Here is a 24,272-nt window from a genome sequence, read left to right on the forward strand (position 1 = left end):
CACAGCCAACAAGATGGGCAGGGGCAGAATTGAGTCTGACAGGTGACGTGAGGAAGAGAAGGAAGAGTCAGAGGGCTCTCTGAACCAAAATCTTTCATCAGGGTTAGGGGAGGGGGAGGCTGGGAAATACAGAGGCACAATCAGAGTGGGGCCTAAAAGCTACAGGAAAAGAAGAGAGATATGATATCATCTTAAGAGCTCTCACATATTGGAGTTCCCACCTCTACCTGTCAAGTACTTCACATATTATCTCATTTAAAGCATAGCTATCCCCATTTTACAGATGATATAACTGAGGTTCTAAGTTCTTCAATAAATTGCCCAACATCACCCAGCCTGTAGGTGGTAGCACCAGTCCTAGACCATATATCCAACAGTCACCCACGGCCTTGACATTGACCTTCTGCCCCTGAGGTTTTGACGGACAATCTTGGGTGAAGAGCTGGTCCTCAGCACAGAATGAAGGTCTGCAAATGCCTGAGATCATCCTATGTGACACTGCACTTGTCCTCACTCACTGGTGCTTGGCTGCAGGGGTTTGCTGTGACGGGTCTGGATGGGGAGGTTAACCAAGAGACCAAAGTGCAATGTTCTGGAGGCCTGGCAAGAGAAGGTGCTCAGAAGGAAGGTGCTAACTAGACCTATGCTACACTTTAGATGTGCAATAATGCGAGAATAGGCGAATACAATAGTAGGTATATGTGGCAGATACTAGCAGAAGGTTGACTCTTTAAATTCAAAACAATATTCTAGTTAGTAGTAGGGGGTGCAGGATGGGATGTGGGGATTGGGAACAGAGCACAGTTTCCAGGAAGAAGAGGCAGGGTAGGCTGGATGGGGGTCAGGACTTGCCTTCAAAGATGGGTCTTAGGTACTTGGGACAGGGGGCAAAAACGAGGTGATCAGAAGAAATGCCTTGGGGCGCCTGGGTGGCTCAGTCAGTTAAGCAGCTGACTCTTAATTTCTGCTAAGGTCATGATCTAAGGGTCCTGGGATCAAACCCCATGGTGGGCTCCATGATTACTGGGGAGTCTGCTCAAGGAGCCTCTCTTCCTGTGCCCCTCCCCTCACTCCCGTTTCATCTCTCTCTCTCTCTCTCAACTAATAAGTCTTTAGAAGAAGAAGAAGAACAAGAAGAAGGGGGAAGGGCGGGAAGAGGAGAAGAAGAAGAAAGGAGGAGAAGAAGGAGGAGAAAAGATGCCTAGACTCAGACACATACTCAAGACATCACACAAGCAGTTACCTCCTGAGCAGGTAACTTGCTAGACTAGGAGTCTGGAGACCCTAGGAATACTGACCCTTTAGTTGCTGGACTGTGGAGAGCTCTGGGTGTCCAAGAGGATCCCAGGGAAGGGGGTGATGGCAGCAAGTTTCCAATTCCTAAGGAAGCATTTCAGTATTTTAGCAAATAGCATGTGCCTTCTAGTGAAATGTCAGCCCTACACTTAAATCCGGACACCATCCCCACCACTGTAGGCTTACATTGCCAGAGGGCCCCTGTCCTGCTCAGAAGGGCTCAGGAAAGAGCAGGACCTAATCTGCAGGTATAGGGCCTCAGTTCCCACAGACCATGAGACAGGGCTGACCCCTTCCCCTCTGCTCTTTCTTTAAATTTTCCAGTCTCTAAAGCAGCCGGTAGGAATTGTCTGCTTTCTGCTTTGAGATATATGTGGGAATCAGGTAGCTGTTTGGGGGTCCCGACAGGGACTGAGGGCAGGCCCAGGTGAGTTCCAGAGCCCCTGCCTTCCTGGCACAGGCATCATGGAAGGTATACCCACCATGCTTTACTAATTGCTATATATCTTCAGGCAGCAGAATTTTTCATAAAAACCCAATTCTGTTTCTACCAAGTCACCGTCATCCCTACCCTCAGAAGCTGCTTTCCACCACCAGCAATTTCAAAATTGATCTTTGCAATGACTCCTCACTTAAATCAGCTTCTGAGTTTTAAAGGGTAAGAAAATGTCTCTTACTCATTTAGACTGAAATAATGTGCCCATTAACCGTGTTAGAGGCATGCAAAGTCTACGGCCCAGAAATTATCCATTAGCCTCCTTTCAAGCTCTCCCACCTGCCAGCCTTCCTCCCCGAGGGCCTCAGGAGTTCTGTATCTCAGATTTCATCTTGGCATTCCCCTCCTCCAAAGACTAACCTTCCAAAGCTCTCCACTGCCTTAAGGGTAAAATCCAAAATCCCCAGCCTGAGATCTGACCTTAATCTTTTCTCTTTCACTGTGTCACTCCCTTCCTACCAGCTTGCGAACTCCAGACTCCGGCTCTACCAGACGTTTCACAACTTGATCCCACTGATTCAGGGTCTTCCATCTGGAGAGATCTCACCCCTTCCCCACCTGTCAAATCCTAGCCATCCTTCAAGGGAGGGACTTAATTCCAATTTACTCTAAGCAGTCCTTCCAAATCCTCCCAGCCTGGAGGATTACGTGTACTGTGCTCTCTCCCTCTACATCTAGTTCTCATCTGTTACAGCGGCCCAGCACATCTCTCCTGGGCCCCAGCTGATCACCTAACCCTTTATTCTCCAGCTCTGTCCAATCTCTGTTATTCCTTGAAGGCAACTTTATCTATTGTGTTTTTGATGCTTCCGTAAATGTTCATTCCTGGACTAACCTCTCTCCCCTAATCCATCCAACAAATTCAGACTCATCCTCCTAAAGCAGTGGTTCTTGACCTTGGCTGCAAGTTAGAACCAAATGGAAATCATTCAGAAAGACTGATGCCCGGGCTTCACCCCACAATAACTAAACCAGATCCTCTGGTGGCGAGATCCAGACATCAGTGCTTTCAGAGCTCCTCCAGATGATATCGATGTGCTGCCAAAGTTGACAACACCTGTTCTGGAATGATCTCAAGGTTGTACCTACTTCATTCAGATTATTATTTGTACCCTGAGAGCTTAGTTTGATGCTTGTAACTAAGTTTTTGTTGAATGGCTAAATAAGTAAGTGGATGGATAGGTAAATGGATGGAAGGAAGGAAAAATGGAAAGATGGACAGATGTTGTGCTACTCAGGAAAAATCCTAGGCTGCTTTCCACTGCTAAACTTAACCACTGGAAGGAAAGATTAACCCCACACTCTTAGCAACACAACCTCTCTTGATTTGTAAACTGGCCTCCATACACTCGGGGCAAGGAAAAAGGGATGAGGCAGCCCACTCCAGATTGGTAGGTGGCAGTTTCAATAAACAAGGGAACTTAACAGATGAGGCAGGTCTCAAGCATCCACAGGACAAGATCTCCACACCTGCTCACCAGAATCTTTAAAGTCAATATAGAGGCCTTAATGGGATTCAGTCGCACATACCATCTATCAGTCGCACATATCATCTAGAGGGTCTCAATAGAACCTTATTCTCAAGGCTACGTCGTTGAAATGGCTCTAATGGCGTGAACAGTGGGCAGGGCAGACATTCCAAGAACAAGGGAGGGCTTGAGGATCTTCCAGTTGCCTGGGTCTTTCTCATAGGTCAACCAGTGGTCAGGTCCTCTATATGACCACCCTCCCAACACTCTGTACACAACGCAGGTGCCGAGTGAATATTTGTAGAATTTTTACTATTTAAATTCCAGTTAGGAAACATACAGTGTAATATGAGGAATATTTGTAGACTTAGCCTGAGCAGTGGTTTTACTCAGTTGTCAGGTTATCCATGGAGAATAGTTCTTCAACTCTGTCTACAGAACACTCAGTCTTGGCCTAAACCAAAATGGAGTATGACTAAAACTGAGGTCGGTAAAAGTCAACCTTCTAATTTGCAGGGGAACTTGAAATTTTCTGTTTTAAATTTCTCCTTCAAAATGCTTTCTTAAAATGTGCCTCCCTACCACTGACCTCTTTTGCTAGCAAGTATTCATTAATCAATAGAATGATTAAACCTAAGAGCAGACTAATAAAGGAAAATCTCTAAAATGTGATCAGAAAATAACATCCAGAGAACGTTTCTTCTGGTCAAGTTAATCATCTTTCCTTACCTTCTGTCCTTCCTCCTTTCTTTCCTCCCTTCTTCCTTTCCACAGATATTTATTTACCATGTACTAAATATTAGCATTATTTATTTAGATATTTATTTAGCATGCCAGGCACTGCTAAGATTAATGGTATAATACAGATATGGTCTTTTCCTATAGGAGAGGTACTCTGCAATATGTGACTATTCCATGATTCTCACAAGGTATGCTGTGACTTTCAGGACCCTAACACTTTGACCAGGTGAACACCACTGACACATTGATATTTCACAGTCAGAGCTCAATTAAATATCGTCCACACAGTTAATGGTCAGTTTAAGTGGCCCATGCTTGGTGAGTGAGCAGAGCTCCCAGAACGCAGAAGTAGCTGGACTGAGCTTGGGTGTTCCCCCTCAGAACCCTGCAGTACCTTGGGAACCTGCCAGCCTCCATAGTCAGGCCATCAGATTCCCAGATCTTCTTGGGTTCTGTGCTACTGGGCCCTCTATCATCATACCAGCAGAACCCCTGAGAGTTTCTGTCTCTATATTCATATCCATCTTGCTGTGGAAAGACACCCAAACCTTAAGGCTTATAAAGAGAAAAAATAAAAGAATGTCATGGAAAACCATGGATCAACCAAGTTCGCTGGATGGAATTGTGTGCAAGGACAATCTTTCCCAAGTCTATCTTTCTCAACTATCCCAATAGCCAACAGAGGTGGTGGTGCTCCTCCAGATCTGGTAGGAAGCAGGTCTCTCCCAAAACTGCTTTCCATTCTTACTGGGGCCCCACGCTTAAACTTGTTGCCTCAGAAGTCTTAGCATTTCCATGCAACTGCCCTGTCCACAGCATCTCTGCACCTAAACCCTGTTCCTATTTACCACCAAAGAACCTGGGCTTCTGGTCTACCTGATGCCTCTCTGCAAAGCCTCTGTCCCTCCTCCTGAGGACTGTGTGCTACAGCTTCCACTCCTAAGGACAGTCTTTTCCTCTCCATGGGACATTCAGTCAATGTATTTAGTTCTGTGAACCCTTTACTGATCTGCTGCCAAATCCTACTCTTGAACAAAGCTAGACTTCTTAATTTATTGATTTTACTGAGTGCTGAGCTTCTCTCTCCAGTATCTGAAAGAACATTCATTTTACTTTAGGGCTCCTCACCACTGTCTGAGGCCTCATGGAAAGTCACTCCTGATCTCAGAGCCTAGATTTCACTGTGGTTCACCTAGCAAATTTCTATTTTACATACAAGAGACCTGGCTAACATCCAACTATGACATGAAGCCGGGGAAAGAAAGGCCTATGGTCTGCTCACACTATAGTCAAGTCATTTTTGGAGGATTCATCATTCAAGTGGAGGAAGGAATGGAATTTTCCAAAGGCCACTTAATTGCACTCTTATAGACTATGGTATTTTAAACATTAATACTCTGTAATAAAAGAAAGTAGGAGAAATTTGGATTAATCAAAGGCAGGAGTTGGAAGAGAGGACACATTATAGAGATTGATGATTTGGGTTAGATAATCACAGACTGCTATGCATTTGGTCAAGAAAGTAATTTGTAAACTGTAGTCCTAATACACTAGGGTCCCATGGGGGTGCTTCAGGTCCTCAAGGATTCCATACACGTTTCTTCAGAAATTCCGTAGAGTTACTTCTTTCTCAAGAGGTCTAAAAAAACCCCGCATATTCAAAGGTTATGTTTCCAAAATTTTGCTATCATTTGGACCCCTGTGGTTTCATTTGTGTGCTCACTTGCCAACATTACAGTAAGGATCATAAATATGAACATATAAACAAAATTTATTTGTGTTGAACACACAATATGCACCATGTAGGACATCAAGAACATGTGCAGAAAAAAAATGTGCTTTAGTATATTTATTGTTTTCTCTTATGTATAGGACACTGAATGAAATAAGTATTTTTGAATAAAAAAAAAATGTGTGAAAATGTTTTATCATTTCCCTTACAGCCAGAGCCCAAATTCCTCCTGGGTAGGGAACTGTCTTTACTTGTTTTTTTCTTGCAAACCCCACTATGTTTATATTTATTTGTTTGTTTTGTTAACCAGTTCCCCTTCTCATCAGAGCCCATTAGTCACGTGGCTACCATTGTCCCTCCACAATCACTCTTCTAGCACACTCTATCACTTCTTCTGTCCAAGAAGCAGGCCTGAACGGATGCACTAATGGTGTCCTGTGTCCTTTGGCTTTTTGTTGAGCAGGCCAGTGGGAAATCTCCAGCTACAGCATCAGGAAAAGAACAGTATAAAGTCCTGGTAATACATCCGTTCTTCTCTCCCACTGGTGTGCCATGGCCCAGCTTAGTCCTTCAGCTGCTGAAGGCCACTTCTGCTCTCCTGGCAAGCCTCCCTTTACAAGTGTCTCTCCTCCAAGTCTCAATAGGTCCTCCAGCCTCCAGTCCCTCCAGGCTGGGTTGAAATAAGAGCTCAAGTTCCACTAACTCTGGGTTTCTGTACTACCTCTTATGGTTTCCCTACACCATACTGCACCTTTGTGAACAAACCAACCTTTCTCAAATTACCTTATTTTGGGTGTGTCATCTACTTCCTGCTACAACTTTCGCTATACATCCATCCCCTTCCCGTGATGGAAACCATCCATGTGCACTTACATGCTTCTGTTTTTATGTGTTCTTGCAAAAATGGTGTTTTATATGCACACATTTGAACTTTCTCATAAATGTTATTGAGTTATAGATTTCATTCTGCTTCTTACCTTTCTCACTAATATATATTGTTTAAAGTTCGTCCTCATTGCTATGGCTACAGCTAATCTGTTGTCTTTAAACTGCTATCTTTTGCTCTGTTACTTGCACTCTCTACATTTACCTATCTAATCTCTGGATGATGGATGGACACCCAGGTGGTCTCCAACACCATTACAAATACTGCAATGAAGAGTCTTATACATGCCCTTGGGGAGCTGTGTGAGAATTTCTTTGGACTACACAGAGAAGGATAGAATTGCTGAGTCATTCTGTGTGCATCTACTTAAGATAAAAGTACCAAGTATGCTCTATGCACATGTACACCTTCTGCCCTCCTGAGAGCAGTGTCAAAGAGCTTCCATTCCAAAATCCCCACCAACGCTTGGCATATCCAGCTTTCTAGTTTCGCCAGCCTACTAGAAATAAGGTAATATCTTATGTTATAATTTGCCTTTGATTATTAATAATTTAAGCATCTTCTCAGATATGTTTGGTTTCCTCATCCACAAATTATATGTTCACATTGCTTTGATTATTTTTCTATTGGAGTTGCTAGACCTCTTATCCACAAGGAGTTCCTGATTTATTATTTTTAATACTCTATTGGTTTCAGTTAGCCACTGTTTTGTGTAAAACTTCTTATGCCTTTATTAATAAGTGAAATGAGGCTATAAATTTCTCTTTTCCTATTGTCCTTACAATTAATTGTTCCTTATAAGAATCTGATAGCTCCTCATCATTACACCCTGGTCCACATCACCACTATTCTGCAACTGGATTACCCATAAAAGGTACTCAGTGCAGGGGAGTAGAAAGACACTGGGTTTTGGAATGGACTCCCCATGTGGGGTGTGATAATTAACTGTTTTTGTATATATCCTCCCTGTTAAACTGTATTTCCAGTACCTGGCACACGTATGCATAAAATAAATATTTAATTCATTGGTGAATTGGAAACCTGTCCTTCTGCTTACTAGCTTTATGATTTGGGGAACATAGGGAACCTCATCTCTAGCATCAGGATAATAAGACAAAATCATGTCCTACATTTGTGATAAGGGTTAAATAGAACAATGCATGTAGGATGCCCAGCCCCAAGGTCTGATGCATTATGGTACCCATGTGTGGGTGGAGGGCAGCTCAGGGATAATCCCCCAACCTATTTAAAAATAGAACTCAGGACACCAACTTGTCAAAAACAGGGCTGATGTTTCAGGGTGGAGGAATTCCACATTAACTAGTGCATTCGTCTATGTAAGAACACAGATCCTTAAATAAAATCTTAAAAAAAAAAAAAAAAAGAACACAGATCCAATAGAAGAGTGCCCTCCCTAACTTTCGGGGATCCCAATACTGATTAGCATGTGAACAGGGCTCTAATTAGAGAAGAGCCCAAAAGGAAGAGAGGGAGTCTCTCTTCTGGTCCATGGATCTGCTCCCCACACCTCTTATATCCATTTGTCTCCACTGATTAGTGCATGAATGGGGCATTGATTACCAGGCCATGCTATTGTGCAGCCTTTCAATGGAGTGGCTTCATGCGGGGATTTATTAGTAATTAAGCCTTGAATAAATGTTTTGCAAATGGGGTCTCTCCTGATGAATAGGAAAGGCTTTGAGGGTTGAGAAACCCTCAATGCTAGGACCATCGAGGCCTGCAATGTATGCTTGCACTTCTACGTAATTGTATGTTTGTCCACTTCAAGGCTTCCAGAGCCCCAGCTGGTAGATAACAACCAACTCAAATGCAGGTCTGCTCTCCAGGTTGTGTCCTTTCCTGAAAGAAGTGGGTATATTTTGTGGATTATTTATCTTGGCTGTTGCCCGTACAATGGCTCCCTCTGTGTATCTTTCTAGAGAGAGAAGCTGCACAGACAGGGCCTGTATGGAAGTTCCTAGGTCACAGGAGGGCTCCACTCCTCCACGGTGCCTTGGATCTACCTTAATATTCACACCGGGCTTGGTCTGGCCCACAGTTCTCAAGGAGTGATGACTCTTAGCCTCCTGTGGTGTTCTCAACTTTGATACTATTAGCATTTGGAGCCAGATAATTTCTTATTGTCAAGGGCTGTCTTGAGCATTGCAGCATGTTTCACGGTATCCATATCTCCACCTTCTAAATGCCAAGAGTATATCAAACAACCAAAAAGTCAGCAGGCATTGCCAAATGTCTCTGAAGGACAAAACTGACCCCAGCTGAGAACTGCTCCCTCTGCTGGAATGGATTTCCAAGTGATTTCGACAAAAATACTGGACTTGGGAAAAAAGTATCTGTGGATCAGTGGTTTTTAAGGTGATAAAAGGAGTTTGTTTAAAAAAAATCTATTAATTCATGCCTTCATCTATTTATTCCGTTCTTCCTTGGGATCCTCCCCTGTTCTGGCACTGTTCTGGGTGCTGGACGTCAACAGAGAACAAGACACATGAGGTCCCTGCCCTCATGCAGCTTGCCTTCCAGATGAGGGGTCAGACTGGCAATAAACAAGACAACAAATGAACCATTTCAGGTTTAGGTGAGTACTGTGTAGCTGATATGATCAAGAGTGACCTCAGTGAGGGATGGAGTGGGTCCCTATTTTAGGCAGGAGGTCAAGGAAGGCTTGAAAGATAAGATGGAGCCGTCCAAAGGACTCTTCAGTAGGGAAGAGTTTTCCAGGCAGACAGAATGGGGAGGGCAAAAAAGAATAAAACCATGTAGAGAGGAGGGTCAGGCAGGTTGAAGGAGGAGTCTGGTGTGTCTGAGCTAAGGACTAAGCTGCAGTGCGGGAGGAGGTAGACTTTGGAGAGGAAGTTGGGAAACGCATCATCATTTGGATTGTACTTTATGGGAAATTACCCACCACCACCACCACCACTCCTGCCATTACTCCTCCCAATACTCCAATTCCAACACTTCTTTGGTCCCACAAGAGCCTCCAACCCCACTCTCTTGCTATCCACTATTTCAACTTCTTACTCTCCTTCTTTCTCAGCTCACATCAGTGGCTTATGACTAGTAACACTTCCTTTTATACCTCTTCAACTCTCTTCCCTTCTTCCTGCCATGGCACTTGCCTAGCAAATTCTAACCCTGCTTAAAAACATCATGTTTGCTTTTGGGGTTGCTGAGTGCAACAGGAGAGAAACTCAGGAAGACATTAAAGTTATGCTCAGAACTTAAAGGGAACCATCAGCCCTGCTGGTTTCCTTACCCTAGTTCTTAGTCAACTCATAATCCCTCTCCTCAAGACAACCATTCCATACTTTTTCTTCCCACTTTAAACCACCTACATCTTTCCCTCCGCTTCACTTTCAGCTAATGAGGTTGCTTTCTATTTCTCTCATTCTCTCTCTCTCTCTCTCAAAAAAAAAAAAAAAAAAAAAGGAAAAGAATAGTATTTCTCCAACAATTTCCTTGCCTCCTCCTTCAGATACTGTCACATTCAAAACACCATTAGCCAAGTCTCAGTCATTGGTCAGAAGATCGTTACATAGTCCTTTGTAATTTGTGTGAGTTACAGTCTTCACTGGTAAGACATGGCAATAGAGATTTTATTTTTTGCCCCCTTCATTTTTTAAATGGAAAACTGTAAATAGCATTTTGTGAGCAGGGCATCAATGTAAAAAGAAGACTGTTTGTTTCAAGCACAATGTTTAAGTTAGGCCTTGACTTTCTGGACATTCACTCTTATCACCTCTTTTCCCTATCAGCTCTGGCCACTGTAGCAATGAGGAGAACCAGAGCAAAGATCAGCACTGTGTACAGCTGCATATCAGACAGCTCAGCTCACAGTGCTTATTTCCATATCAGGGACTGAAACAGGTAAATCCCTTAAACCAGACAATATTGAACATGTCAGGACTGACAATTCTCTGAGGCTGAGACACCCCTGAACCATAAGGAACAGTAGTTAGTAATGTACCTTCTGAGTAGGATACAGTATAATGGAGAAATCAGCCTTAGAGATCATTATACCTACTGGATCCAGGGACAGTAAATGCCATTCATTCAATCAATCAATCATTTATTCCTTACTAATTACAAGCCTGGTAACACCCCCCACACACTGTGCCAGTGCTGGAGATAAAAGAGGCATTATTGTAGATATGGATTTATGGTCCCAGGAGACTTACTACCTTTTATTTAGAACCTGCTATGGGCCAGTGACACAGAGGAATTATTGGGAATGCAGCTCTTGTACTTACAGTCCTCCAGCCAACACCCCACAGAGTTTATACCAGTCTTCTGATTCAGGAGGAACCAGTGGATGGAGTGATCTGAGAAGGGATTTAAGTCAAGGACAAATCAGGTGAAACATACCTTCCCCCAGCCCCAGAACCCACATGAGGGCTTTGAGGTGTGTGGATTATATCACACCCTTTGGGGTTAGGCATGTGCTGATTCAAATCACTTACTGAGAAGATTAAAATATTCAGATTGAGTCCATCTGCAGAGCTGCCTTCCATTTTTACAATTGTTTCAGCAGAGCTCTGGACCCAGCTGTCCAGGGACAAGCCATCATCTGAGGATGGCCATTATCACAGGTCAAAACTCATGTCTCAGAAAATGTGGTGTTATCTCTTGAAGGCAGGAGGCAAAATACATTTTGTTCTCATCACAGGGACAGGAAAATTCCCTTTCAGAGAAGGCACTGCCAGGAGCTGGTGTATGCAAGAGCACAGGGCTGACCCTTGTTGATTGTAGAGACAGGAGTAAAGACAGGGCTGGCTATTTTGAGCAGCAAAGTGTATGTAGTTATTTCCATGGATGGCCATTAATAATGGTAAATTAGACAAAAGCAAAGTGCTTCCTGATGCCTGGCTGAATTATATTTCTGATGTAATGAAATTCCGATGTCAACATCTTGAAGTCTAGAAAACAGATGGCAATGCACACCCCACGCTCTTACTCTCAGCATCTAAGGATGTAGCATGTACAGCAGATACCAAGCCCCTACTTTGAACTGTGGGTCCGGCTTTGATTCATGCTACCTCTTCTGAGTGAGGGAACGTAGCCAGTACCCTCTCCCTGGCCCTGATCTTAGGATGGAGTCTCAGGGGCTTAATTTGGGGCAACTAGAGAGTTTACCTGAAATGGCCAAAGGCAAGAAGCTTTCGACTGTGTGTAAGATGCACATGAGAAGAGCCATGAGGGAGGAGAATAACAGGCAGCACTTTTCATTCATTCATTCATACATGATACACACACTCTGGGCCAGGCTCTGCAACTGGTAATGGGAGATTAGTGATGAACAAAATGCTGCCTGCAAGTCTTCTGAGCTGGTGGTCAGGATGGTTTAGCAGGAAAAGCATGCACATGGTAGGCAATCAGGTCCAGGCCACTGCAGGAATAGCTGATGGTCTCCCCATCAGCACCCATCCCCCATACTCCATAATCCATACTCTATCCCTGTCCTCCACTTGACATGAGTGGAGGCCTGGGGTGTGAGAGAGTGTGATAGTACTTCCACCTCTGGAGATGGACCCCATTCGCTGAGGCTGATCACAAAATCCAGAACTACAATCAGCCTACAGTTTCCCTGCCCTGCACCTCATGCTTCAGAAAGTCTAGATCTGATACCTGCTTCAATTATGCATTTCACTGTGAGAGTCTGAGTGACTGAGGCCACAGACCCAGAAGAAATCTACACCTCCCATGATAGACCTCACCCAAACTCCACTCCCTAGGACTGCACTGTTCTCTTTCCCAATTCTTCCTCCCAAAGGCACATTGTGCTGGCCATGGGCACGTACCTAGGCCACATGTGGAATCTGGACACTAGAGCAGGGCCTAGATACTAGAGCACATGCATGTGAGCCTTTTGTAGTATGGGCTGTTTTGTAGTGTGGGATGGAACATGGGGTAAACAAACAAACAAAAAAAAAAGTGGACTATTACCTAGAAGCCTCTGTTTGTATGCTTGCCTGGAAGCCATGAAGGTTAGTGCAAGCCTAAGATACCCCATTTTCATCAACTCTGCAAACAACTCAGGAGTGGGCAAGGAAGTATAGTTAGTTCAATCAGAGTGAACTCTAGGAATTTTGTGGATTGTAAAGGAAGGATTGTGGAGGAAGGAAAACCATCTAGGATATTTAGGACTACTCTTGCCTAAAGCCTTCCCTACTCCTGAAGGTTTTAGGTTTTGGAAGTCAATCAATTCCCTTTATCATTTAAGCCAGTTTAGATTGGATTTTCCCTTTCTTACAACCGAAAACATCCCAATAGGGTCCCACTGCCATTAGCTACCAGCTGTGTAGTTAGAAGCCAGCAAGACGTTTTCATCTCAACAAAGTTCACTTTCCTCAAATGTACAATGAGGTTGACAACCTAAATGTCACTGGGCACCCTGGAGGAAAGAGTGAAATCATGAGAGGAAAAAATTGTCTAACATGGTAACTGGCATGTAGTAGGTGCTCTATAAACATCACTTCCCTTTTGATCAATGTCGATGAAAGAACTCAGGCAAACTTTCTAGGGAAATCTGTGGCATGCCACAAACTCTTACTAGACTCCTTTTAAGCATTAGGTTCCACCTCAAGGGCTGATGATCCAAACATGAAAGTCAGAGGCTCTGTCCTTAAAGGGCAGACAAGCTCATGGAATGGCAGGCAAGAGAGACAAGTACACAATCGTGCCAGCATGTAATGATGCTGTGCTCATTGGTCTGAGACCTACGCAGGGCTTGGCACAGAGTAGATGCCCCAGTGTTTGTTAAATGTGAACAAACTGGGGGTTAAAGAACAGGTTGGATGTGTATAAATAGAGAAACCTGGAAGGCATTTTTGAGTTAAAAATTGTTTCAGTGGTTATTAACAGGAACCTAATTTCCATGGCTTCTATACATGGAGATTTTCTCTCTCCTGTAAAGTTCAGAGGCCAGATTCCAGGGCTTGCCATGCTAGCTCCATGGCACCCTTACTTTTTTCTATCTTTCTCCTTGCTTTGTGTAACTTCCTTGTCAAGGTTTTCCCAAAGGTCCTTGAAGGCTGCAAGAGCTTCAGCCATTATATCCATATTCCAGCCAACAGTCAGGAGGAAGAGGAAAAGGTGGGATGATAAAAGGGCACTTACTCCAGCTGTCTGTCCTCCCTTTTCAGGACACTCCACTTAAAATCATTAGCTAGAATTTAACTCTGCAAACACACCTACTTACCATGAAAAAATGGTCAGCTAGGCACAATGATGTCTCCATAATACAGATTGACTGGTAGCAAAGAAGGGGAGGATGGAGGCTGAGGCAAAAGCCAGCTACTACTCTTGCCAGGGGCGCCATAAGAGCAGAGATGAAGAGGCTAATAAACAGGCCATTACCAGGAGCAGGGAGAGGATCAGTCTGGTTGGAGCAGAAGGTAACAAAGAGACGGCAAGTCGGGATTTGGGATAAGCCAGAGGTTCTCAAGCTTTAGCAAGAATCACAGGTACCTGGTTGTTCCAAGTGTTGTTCCAACACAGATTGCCGGACTGAACGCCCAGGGTTTCTGATTCCATAGGTCTGGAGGGGAGCCCTGAACATTTGCATTTCTAACAAGTTTTCAGGTAATATCAATGCTGCTGGTCTGGGGACCACACTTCGAGAAGCACTTTTGGATGAACTTAGGACTTTATCCTTCAAACAATAAGGAGCCCCTTAAAGCTTTTGAGTTGGTAATAATAATAATAATAATAATGAATGAACTGATTTGTAAAGTTTCTATCTACCAGAAGTCTGCGGCATGGCTGGAGAGCATGGAGATGGAGGCAGAGGCTGAGGGGGTGGGAAGGTGGGAACAAGATCAGCATTTGGGATGTGCTTGGGCTGCCTTGACTATATTAGAGACAGCAATCCCATCAAGACTCGGAACTCCAAGCCCCGTCTTTGTCAGCTGTGAGCAAAACAATCAAGATAGCCGCCTTCTGCCCAGAATAACTCTGGTACTAAAGGTATGTTGGTATTGACTGATTAAAAAAAAAAAAAAGCAAAGATACGTGACCCTGTCTCCTTACCATACACAACTGCAGTCCAAAGAGGCTTAGGCTAAGAAATGAGAAGCAGCTGGGGGACCCACAGACAAATGATGATCATAGAAGTGAGAAGATGGTAGGAAGAAATGAGGTCCCGGGATCCCCATTCCTTCCAGCATTGAGTCTCCTCCTACTTTTTGTTTGTTTGTTTGTTTGTTTGTTTTGCCCAAACCTGACTCTGGACCTCCTTGGGGATACAGGATAGCCAGTTGAGGATTTGGACCAACCCAAGTTTAACCTGAGTTCTACCTCTGAAGCAGGTTGGTGGCCACTCTCTGGGAGATTTTTGTAAATTAGTGAGGCTGTGGTTAGATTTCAGGCCCCATTTGTCCATGTGGCCGAGCACCCTTATGCGAGACACAGCCAGTAGAACTCAAGAGGTGGTCCTTGAAGGTTCTGAAGGTGACTTACCTTCAGGAACCCTGGGTTTCTCTTCTGTTGGATGGGATGGCAAGGGAGGGGCCCCAGATTTGTTGAGCAGGTTGAATGGAATAAACCAGATAAAGTATCAGGCATACAGTCAGTGCCCAGCGAGCATAGTTTTCCTTCCAGATTTCCTTTTGAATCAGTGAGGACAGCCGGGTGGGTTAAACCTTGTGGGCTGCCAGGGAATCATCTGCTCCTCTAAATCTTGGCACAGCTGCCCCTGCTTGGCATTTTCAGCACTGTGCCTGCTGCCTCTCTGCCAGCAACTCATTGTCTGGCACAAGGAAAGAGTGCCCAGCTCCCCCTGTGACAAGGAGATCAGCAAACGGAGACCAGCTGAGCTCCCACCGTCGGCACATTAGCTCCCTTAATACTGCCAGCTTCAGGGGTCGCAGAGCCCCTGATTGCAAGTCTAAAATCCCAATGACTTCCCTCCCTTTTTCATTAATTTTCTAAGCTCCAGTGTAGCTTAGATAATGCCCTGCCAGGTGCAAGGACTTCTCTAAACCACTTTGCGTGCCAATCTAACCCATAGTGGGGTCCCTGGGCAGCTTGCTTAGGTGCTAGAGAGGCCAGGAGGGGCAGGGACATCATTTCAGCAAGCCCTGTAGGTGTAAGTCGATGTGGAGAGCTTTCACCATTGATGACTCTCCTTCTAAAGGGCCCAGCCAAGAGTCTGAAGCGCCAAATACCAATTAAATCACTAAAGAAGTGGGAGCAGCCAGAGGATGACTGGGGAGGGAAGGCACTGTCACTGAGTCTCCAAGGGCCACTTACCCCACTTGCTTGAGGCTGAGCAAGGCTTGCTGGATGGGGACTTCTCTCAGTCCACACATTATTGTAACAAATGCAGAGAACCAATTATGGGTTGGGCATAGACAATCCAGAGATGAATGAGACCTAGTGAACGAGCTCACATTTTAGTCAGGGGGAGAGACCTGTAAATGGAGCATGGCCATGCAATATGGCAAATGCTCTAATAGAGATTGGTTTGGGGTGTCAGGAGTACACAAAGGAATGTCTAGCTCTGCCTTGTGGAGAGTAGAAGCTTCAGAAGGGAAGTGGCATTGGGGCTGGTTCCTGATGGATGGGCAGGAATTTGCAAGGCAGAGAAGATGGGAATATCATGCCAGGAACAGGAACAACACAGGACAAGCACAGAGTCCTAAAACATGGTATGGGTGGAGGAGCACATAGGGCAATGGGCCAGGGAAGTCGAGAGATAAGAAAGGTCTATATACCAACAGTCCTGGAGGCAGGAGTGGGCAAATGAGAGAAGTCTTGCAGCCCAACAAGCAAGAAGAAAAAATCATTAAACAGCTCTGTCACACCGCACACACTTACCCCATCTCCATTTTGCAGGACTAGAGAAGGGCAGGCTGGTAGGATGATGAAGCTCTAGGTGCTGCGTGCTTGATACCATAACCAGGCTGGCAAGAAGCAGAAGATAAGGGGTGCCTGGGTGGCTCAGTGGGTTAAAGCCTCTCCTTTGGCTCGGGTCATGATCCCAGGGTTCTGAGATCGAGCCCTGCATCAGGCTCTCTGCTTGGCAGGGAACCTGCTTCCCCCCTCTCTCTCTCTGTCTGCCTCTCTGCTTACTTGTGATCTTTGTCTGTCAAATAAATAAATAAAATCTTTAAAAAAGAAAAAAAGAAGAAGAAGAAGAAGAAGCAGTAGATAAATCCTAAACTCTGAGTTCAGTGCAGAGGGCAAGGAGCTGGGAACAGGAGTTTAAGTTGAAAGATCTGCAAGGAGGCAATGGATGGGAAAAAATAAGTTCAGCTGAGCAAGAGGTGAGAGCATCTGGGACTTGACTATGCCCAGGGCTTTTTATCTGCATGATCACCTTATGCTGTATCAGTGAGGTGGTCTGATGGTTCTCTAATTGCCTGTAACTAGATTCACTTGATATCAAAGACCGTCTGCCCTCTGCCCCCGATCCATGCCTGCACGTAGTAGTTAGTGTGTGGAAAGGCAGCCAGCAGGGAGATACCAGGGGCATACAGTTTGAATCTTATAGGTACAAGGTTGTGTAGGTTAATGGTTATGGATTTTATAGGGTCTGACCCTGCTCGAGGACTTTGAATGGGGAGCGTGGGAACCAGATGCAGGTCTTAGAATAGATGTGAGCTATCCTCCAGCCAATCAGGGGAAACCAACATCATGCTAATTTGATTTTTCCCAAATCAACGTGATGGAGAGAATACACAGGTGAGCCCCACCAGTGATGCGAAGAACAATGCATCTGAGGCTTCTAGGAAGAGGAGCTGATTTTTCACTGTGTATTAGCAATGTCTGAGTAGTCTAAATGGTGTCTCTGAGACCCTAAGGGCAATAGGCTAGGGGACAGGCCATGGCAATTCAACCCAATAAATACTTATTGATGCCTACTTTAAGATGGGCACTGTACTAGACCTCAAAAAAGAGGAGAACAGTATCAACATAAGCCTGACCCCACCCCCAACAAGCCTACAGTCGAGTTGGGAAATAGGAAATTAAACCATAGTTACAACTGACCTGTGCCAGGTGTATGATTGAGAAAGCATGGGTAGCCATGGAAACCTGCGTCAGGGACCTAGTATGAGGCAGTGCAGTGTGAAGGCTGTTCTGGGCCGAAGAAAGAGTATACAGGGCTTTGAGATTGTGGACCGGCACAGATGAGCAGTGAGAGAAGGGCCCAAGCTGGTCTGGGAAGTAGGTATGGGCCAGAACAGAGTCCTGAGGTCATGATCAGGAAAATAGATGTTATGTGGAAATCATGAGAAGCCGTTGAAGGAGGTAAAGCAGGGAAACAGCATCACTATCTGGGGTAATAATTTACCTTATGGAAAAGGGCTGGCAAGATGGTAGGTAAAATATCAGTTAAATGATTACTGTGTAATTAGACAGGAGATGATGGAACTGGCTTTGAACATAGCCAGGGAGACAGAGGGAAGTGCAATGGCTTAAGAGACACCTAGGAAGTAGGATGGGCAGGATTTGGATACAAAGCAAGGATGGAGACATGGGGCGAGGGAGCTTGTAGGAGGCTGGATAATGACTTACCATGATACCAAGCCCTAATCCTCGGAACCTATAAATGATACCTTATATAGCAACACCTTTGCAGATGTGATTGAGTTAAGGATTTTTAAATGGGGAGATTATCCTATATTATCAGGTGGGTCCTAAATGCAGCCACAAGTGCCCTTATAAGCAAGGGGCAAAAGGAAATTTGAGACAGAGAAGAAGGCAGTGTGACCATGGAGCAGAGATCAGAGATATGTGGCCACAAGCTAAGGAATGCTGGCCGGAACCTGAAAGAGGCAAGAAACAGTTTCTCCCCTAGAGCCTCCAGAGGAAGAACGACCCTAAAGACATCTTGGTTTCAGCCCTGTGAAACCAGATTTTGGACTTCTGGCCTCCAAATTATGAGGAAAAAAAAATTCCTATTGTTCTAAGCCTCCACATGGTGGAAATTTGTTGCAGCAGCCACAGAAAAGTAGTGGAGCACAGAAGAATAAAATTTATCTACCAGTTTCCTAGCTTGGGCAGCTGGGGGATGGTGGTGCCCTCCTTGGAAATGGCAAAGCCAAAAGAAAGCATATAGGAAAGAGGGGCTCAAATGGCCATGTTGAATGTGAGGGCTCTGTGAGCCACTGGAGAGTAGGTGTCTAGTGGGTGGTTAGAAATATAGGTTGATGCTCATGGCTAACATCCGGGCTAAAGTCTACACCCAGTCAAGAACGACTGGTGTGGAGAAGAGAAGAAAGCTTAAGTCAAACACCGCAGGCCATTGGGACCTGTAGCCATGGGTTTCTAAGTGCCGTCCCTGGACCACCAGCATAAGCATCACCTGGAAACTTAATAGAGATGTAAATTCTCAGGACCTGCCCCAGACCTCCTGAATCAGAACTTCTAGGGGTAGGGGCATCTGGGTGGCTTAGTGGGTTTAAAGCCTCTGCCTTCAGCTCAGGTCATGATCCCAGGGTTCTGGGATTGAGCCCCGTGTCGGGCTCTCTGTTTAACAGGGAGACTGCTTCCCCCTCTCTCTCTGCCTGCCTCTCTGCCTACTTGTGATCTCTGTCTGTCAAATAAATAAATAATTAATTAACAAAAAAACAAAAAAACAAAAAAAACCTTCTAGGAGTAGGGTCCAGGAGTCTGTGTTTGAACAAGCTTTCCAGGTGATTTGAATGTGTAGAAACATTTTGGAGAATCACTCAGTTAAAGGACTGCCTTCAGTGGCAAAGAAGTTCTCCCCCAAAAAAGAGATTGAGTAGAAGTAGCCATCAAATTATGTGGAGATCCAGGAAAATATGGAGGCAATAAGTTTCGTAAAGAGAGTAATACTACCAGAAGATCAAAGAGATGAGGCCTGAAAAGCAGGCATTGGTTATAGTGACCAGTTGGTCCTTGTTGGCCTTGATAAGAGTGATGAGGGAGCACGAGGCTGGCTGAAGACAAAGCCAAAGCTGGCACCTTGCACGCCCCTCTCCATCTGCTCCCCCTCAGTCATGTGTAGCATCCCTCAGGCAGCCCTGACTGCCATGAACAATAAGCAAATAGTTAACTTGCAGAGCTCACAATCCTGCTAGACAGAAGTCTTCCTTAGCTTACAAATGTCCTAAATCTCACTAACAAAGACGATTGATAGCAGGATTGTGACATCCCACCAAAAAGTCTCCCAACTATCTTAATGTTAATGGCTGGTCTAAAGACAACATTGACCAAGCCGCAAGGGCAAGGCCTCAGGTAGGCCTCGGACATCCGGGACATCCGGGCACCTGTAGGCCCTCTTTAGCATATGAAAGCTCCATTGAAACCTCCCTTTCCCTCACCTGCCCCCAACCTGCAGGGTACATAACCTGCCATCCCTCTCAATCCGGAGCAGCAGCTCTTCCTGCCCACGGGTCCTGTCCCCGTGCTTTAATAAACCACCATTTTGCACCAAAGATGTCTCAAGAATTCTTTCTTGGTCATCGGCTCCGGACCTCAGCCCACCGAACCTCACCTAGGTTCTCGAACTTCATCAAGAGCACTGTCAGTGGGACAGTGGAACTATGATGGATTGCAGAGACCCAGGAGTGGGTGAAAATGAGGATGTAGAAACAAAGAGTAAGAAAGAACCATTAATGGAATATTGATGAGACATGGGGGTGGAAGGGTAGGACTGAGGAGATACAGATACATAGGAGATTGTTTTCCATTTATTTATTTTTCAGGGTAGGGATGACTTCAGAATCTTTGAACATGGAGCAAAAGGAGGCAGGATTGGAGAAGAAGTTGAAGATACAGGGTAAAAGGGCAAAAAGAGCCCTGGTCCTGAGGAGGCAGGAGGGAATGATGCCCAAAGTACGTCGGCCCTGGATGCAAAGGAAAAGGAGAAAGTTATATTCAGGGGTAAATCCTTCTGCAGGTTTACAGAAGCTTGAGGACATTTTGAGGATGTTTGCCCGTGGTGTAGCTTTTCTCTGGAGGTAGTGCTTAAGGTCACCTACTGAGACAAGTTGGGGGTTGGAGGGCTCAGTAAAGGCCACGGCATACAATGGGATACAATGGGACAGAGAGCCAGCTGGAGAGAATAGCACTAGTTCTGGGCCATGCCTTAGTTCCACGTAGAGCTAAATGTTGGAAATTCATCATGGCCTCAGTTTGCAGGCTTATGTGATTATCTTTTTTTTTCCAGAATGCTCAGCAGAAAGGGCTAGGAATGGAAGTGGGACAGGGTTCAGCTTTTGTCGGAAGGGTGAGGGGGAAGGATTTGCATTGAGGATGCTATCCAGAGAGTGGCTGATACCATGGGCGGATCCTGGACCGGAAGCTAGACAGGGCAGGCAGGAAGGATGGAGCTCTGAGGTACAAGGAACATAGATAGGCCAAATGTCAGGGGACGACGAAGACTGTGACAGGTGACAAATGTGGGCCAAGATGGGGATGGGGTTGTGATTCTAATGGAAGCCGACTGGAGTTACACTCAGAGGAAGTGTCTGGTCAGGGCCATCCAGAGGAGCTAGGATGTGGTAACTGAGCTCAGAGGGGTGCGGTGTGGTGCTGGAGAGACCCCTCTTGGGTGGGAAGTATCAAGGCCCCATGGTGCTGGGCTGTTCTTGCCTTGCACATGACCCCTGCCAGATGTGGTGTTGGAGGCTAATGAAGCCAAGCTTGCTTTATTGTTGTTGCTTTTCCTGATAGTAGTACATACCATGAAGTCAATGTCTGTAACTGGCCTCATCTGAGCCCACATTTTGGAGACAGTGGTGGGGTGTGGGGTGAAAGAAAATGTATCATCATCTATTAGAGGCAGCAATTTCTCTGTTCTTCCTCCACTCTCATTCCCCACTCCCTATCTGGCCCTTTATTCCCTTCCAAGGGGTTTCCTCACCTCTTTCTCCTTCCCAATCTGGTGCTCAGCTGGGAGGAAAGCCAACATAGCCTCACAGCAGGGAGAAGCAGGACTTCTGGCTACCCACTGTCCTCTGGGTCCCTGTGCCCTCTGCTAGGCAGACCCTCTTTTCATCTCCTCACTGGGTTTTTGTGCCAGTGTTTGCTGACAGGGAACTGCTACTGTTTCTTAGGGATCTTGCTGAGGTCCAGAGTGGTCTGAAGTCCCCCTGCCTTCACTTAGGAGGCTCCGAGATGCTGGGCCACTTACTGGTATTTTGTGTATCGCACTGGTGCATGCAGAAATTTCTGAGGTTGCACCAACCTGTGGGTGGGCACGGGCAACTGGGTATTATCTCAGGGACAAACATCCCCACCAGTGCCACACCCTATGCACGAATGCCTACCTGGGAGCAGGCCTTTTCTGAGAGACCTGTGGTTTTCCTGGGGGACACTCTGAGAAACAAGGAGCAAACCCTCTTGGTCTAGGACTCACTCAAATTGATGAGGGAACAGAAAGCTGGCTGAGGACAAAGCAAAAGGCTGACACCCAGGAACCTTCCCCTACCCCCACTCCTGGGTGGGACATATGTGACAATCTTTAGGAATCACCCAACTATCTTAATGTTAATACCATTTCCCAAGGGGGAAATGACCTTGACAATGGCAAGGCCTCTGGTATCCAATATCCTGTAAGCCTTTAGCATATGAAAGTCCTACTGAAACCTCCATTTTTCCTTACCTGCACCAACCCCACATAGAGAACCTGCTGCCCTTCAGAACCCCGGGGCAGCTCTTTCTGCCAGCCGGTCCTGCCCTCATGCTTTAATACACCACCATTTTGCACCAAAGACGTCTCAAGAATTCTTTCTTGGTCATCAGCTCCGAGCTCCACCCCACTGAACCTCACCTACATTCTAAAACTTCATCAAAATGGTCTGGATGTTTCTACAAATCCGGCTCAGCCTCCCAGAGGAGTTGGGGAGGAGCAAGGACAGTTGTCTGACTTCTTGCCCTTTGCATGCTTTCCCATTTCTCTGCCTTCCCAGCAACGGAGGGGCCTTCTACTTCCTCTTTCTGTCCAGTACAAGCTCTTCCTCCAACAAATCTTTCCTCATTTGCATCTTTGTTCTCCCCGTCCTCAGGCAATGAGGGCAGAAATGTCAAAGAAAAAAAAAAAACTGGGTTACTAAGAAGAGAGAGAACTTTGAGCAGTACTTTAAAAGTATGATTCCACTTGTATTAATAATTTACTTATATTGTTTCATAAAGTGGCATGGAGAGCCTGCAAGAGAGTTTTGTTATCACCATTCCACAGATGGGAAGACTGAGGCTGGGCAAGCCTAATAATATGCCCAGTCTCACACAGCGAGTAAGTGAGGGACGGGGGCCTCAACCCGGGTCCATCTGATCCAGAGCCCGTAGTCTTCACTAGGCTGTCCTGCCTTGTCTAGCCCACCCAGATTCTATCTGTCTCCAAATCCCAGAAGACACAGGCCTAGTTTTTACTCTGTGCTTCTGGTGCCCCAAAGTTAACTTCTTCAGCATTTCCCCCTAACAGCAACTGGAGGATGGAAAGGACTGGTTTACCCTCTCTCCAGGGGCTGAACCATTGGGAGAGAGGCCTGGGTTGATAATCCTCCAGGTTACCCCAGATCAGTCATACCAATTATCAAAACATGGAAAACAGAATTGTTAAAATATTTCTATTCCAACTGGTAAATAGCTGCCATCCTCAAAGCCTGTAATCACTGTCCTCCAATGCCTCATGCTGGTTGGTTGGTATCCAAACCATACTCAGGGATAAATGTATTGGATATCGCCCCTAGAAGGGGAAAAGAAAAGTTTCACCCTACCAGGATTGGACATACGTGTATAAATGCTACCTTGAGCTACGGATGGTTCCATAAAATGATAGTCATTTTCTATAACATTAGTGAGACAACTTATGTGAAAGCGCAGAGCGTACTGCCTACCACATAGCAGGTGTTCACTAAACATTAACTCCACTATAATCTAAGTTATGTTGCTAAACAGCTCCCTTGAGGGAGAGTTTGGAGCCCAGCAATTCCCAGAGTTGATAGAACTGACACATTCTTTTAAGAGGCAACAGTAGAGCATTTTCATTTATGTCCCTCAAGTGGAGACATGAATCAGATATGGCTAGAATTAAAGCAATTGTCTGGCCATCAGAACTGCTGGACCCGAATGGGCACTAGCTGATAGGCAAAAGCAAAGTGAAAGAGGGAGGAGATTTGTTGCCAACAGCACAAGCCAGTGTACTCCCACCAAGTCCTCCATGCGGACGAATATTGGACACTCACATTTACTGAAAGGTTTGTCCTCTTAGAATCCTCACATCCACTATAGAAAGACGGACAGCATTCCCATTTTCTGATGTTTGGAAACTGAAGTTTAGAAACCATTGGTAACTTGTCCAAAGTCACACAGGTTTCAAGACATAGAGTCAAAAATCCTACCAACACTGTCTTCTTCTAAGGCAGTTAGTCTGAGCCCTCCACCACACACCCAGGCATCCCCCACTGGTGTGGTTTGTTTTAACAGACTTTTTACAAGGAGATTACAAAAGTAATGATCCAAATATTCACATATTCCAAATTGGGCATGTTTTTAATGGAATCCACCCACAACCCAGAGAGGCCAGCAAGGTCTGTGATGATGAGAACAAAGCGTAATGAGATGCAACGAACAGAGCACCCACACCCACAGCTGCCAAGGGAAACAAGGAAAGAAGGTATGGGCTGGTAAGACAAGGGATAACCAAAGCCCTCTCACTGC

This window comes from Mustela putorius, unplaced genomic scaffold (assembly GCF_011764305.1).
Source record: "Mustela putorius furo isolate JIRA1106 unplaced genomic scaffold, ASM1176430v1.1 tig00003875_pilon_pilon_pilon, whole genome shotgun sequence".
In the NCBI taxonomy this organism is placed as follows: Eukaryota; Metazoa; Chordata; class Mammalia; order Carnivora; family Mustelidae; genus Mustela; species Mustela putorius.